We start from the raw sequence: 2,500 nt of genomic DNA on the forward strand, positions 1-2,500 counted from the left end.
AACTTTGAGTACCTGGTAGAGCTAGGACTTATCTCCCCCCAAAAAGAACTAGGAATCAAAAGGCTGGCATACCGAAAGGGGAATTATGAACAGATGAGAAGTTTCCTAAGTGAAATACCTTGGGACACAGACCTCAGAGACAAGTCAGTACAGGGTATGATGGACTATGTTACCCAAAATTGTCAGGAGGCAGTAAACAGGTTCATCCCGGCCCAAAGGGAAAAATCCGAGAAGCAACAGAAGAATCCATGGTATAATAGGGCATGTATGGAAGCGAAGAAACTGAACAAAAAGGGGTGGAGGAACTTCCGGAATAACAGAACACCAGAAAGCAGGGAGAGATACCAGAGAACCAGGAATGAGTACGTCAGGGTGAGAAGAGAAGCAGAGAAAAATTTTGAAAATGATATAGCAAACAAAGCCAAGACCGAACCAAAGCTACTCCACAGTCACATCAGAAGGAAAACAACAGTGAAAGAACAGGTATTGAAACTTAGAACAGGCGAGGACAGGTATACAGAGAATGACAGAGAGGTGTGTGAGGAACTCAACAAGAGGTTCCAGGAGGTCTTCACAATAGAACAGGGTGAGGTCACTGTGCTAGGAGAAAGGGAGGTAAACCAGGCGGCCTTGGAGGAGTTCGAAATTACGAGAGAGGAGGTCAAGAGACACCTGCTGGATCTGGATGTTAGAAAGGCGGTTCGTCCAGATGGGATCTCACCATGGGTACTGAAAGAGTGTGCAGAGGCACTTTGCTTGCCACTCTCCATAGTGTATAGTAAATCACTAGAGACGGGAGACCTACCAGAAATATGGAAGACGGCGAATGTGGTCCCAATATACAAAAAGGGCGACAGACAAGAGGCACTGAACTACAGGCCAGTGTCCTTGACTTGTATACCATGCAAGGTGATGGAGTCGTGAGAAAAAACCTGGTAACACATCTGGAGAGAAGGGACTTCGTGACAAATCGCCAACATGGATTCAGGGAGGGTAAATCTTGCCTTACAGGCTTGATAGAATTCTACGATCAGGTGACACAGATTAAGCAAGAAAGAGAGGGCTGGGCGGACTGCATTTTCTTGGATTGTCGGAAAGCCTTTGACACAGTACCGCATAAGAGGCTGGTACATAAGCTGGAGAGACAGGCAGCTGTAGCTGGTAAGGTGCTCCAGTGGATAAGGGAGTATCTAAGCAATAGGAAGCAGAGAGTTACGGTGAGGGGTGAGACCTCCGATTGGCGTGAAGTCACCAGTGGAGTCCCACAGGGCTCTGTACTCGGTCCTATCTTGTTTCTGATATATGTAAATGATCTCCCGGAGGGTATCGATTCATTTCTCTCAATGTTTGCGGACGATGCTAAAATTATGAGAAGGATTAAAACAGAAGAGGACTGTTTGAGGCTTCAAGAAGACCTAGACAAGCTGAAGGAATGGTCGAACAAATGGTTGTCAGAGTTTAACCCAACCAAATGTAATGTAATGAAGATAGGTGTAGGGAGCAGGAGGCCAGATACAAGGTATCATCTGGGAGAGGAAATTCTTCAGGAGTCAGAGAAGGAAAAAGACTTGGGGGTTGATATCACGCCAGACCTGTCTCCTGCAGCACATATCAAGCGGATAACATCAGCGGCGTATGCCAGGCTGGCCAACATACGAACGGCATTCAGAAACTTGTGTAAAGAATCATTCAGAACTTTGTATACCACATATGTCAGGCCAATCCTGGAGTATGCAGCCCCAGCATGGAGTCCATATCTAGTCAAGGATAAGACTAAACTGGAAAAGGTTCAAAGGTTTGCCACCAGACTAGTACCCGAGCTGAGAGGTATGAGCTACGAGGAGAGACTACGGGAATTAAACCTCACTTCGCTGGAAGACAGAAGAGTTAGGGGGGACATGATCACCACATTCAAGATTCTGAAGGGGATTGATAGGGTAGATAAAGACAGTCTATTTAACACAAGGGGAACACGCACAAGGGGACACAGGTGGAAACTGAGTGCCCAAATGAGCCACAGAGATATTAGAAAGAACTTTTTTAGTGTCAGCGTGGTTGACAAATGGAATGCATTAGGGGGTGATGTGGTGGAGGCTCACTCCATACACAGTTTCAAGTGTAGATATGACAGAGCCCGATAGGCTCAGGAATCTGTACACCTGTTGATTGACGGTTGAGAGGCGGGACCAAAGAGCCAGAGCTCAACCCCCGCAAACACAACTAGGTGAGTATAGGTGAGTACACACACTCCCACACTCCCACACACACACACTCCCACACTCCCACACTCCCACACTCCCACACACACACACTCCCACACACACACACTCCCACACACACACACTCCCACACACACACACACTACCACACACACACACACTACCACACACACACACACTCCCACACACACACACACTCCCACACACACACACACTCCCACACACACACACACTCCCACACACACACACACTCCCACACACACACACACTCCCACACACAC

This window comes from Procambarus clarkii, unplaced genomic scaffold (genome assembly GCF_040958095.1).
Source record: "Procambarus clarkii isolate CNS0578487 unplaced genomic scaffold, FALCON_Pclarkii_2.0 HiC_scaffold_97, whole genome shotgun sequence".
In the NCBI taxonomy this organism is placed as follows: Eukaryota; Metazoa; Arthropoda; class Malacostraca; order Decapoda; family Cambaridae; genus Procambarus; species Procambarus clarkii.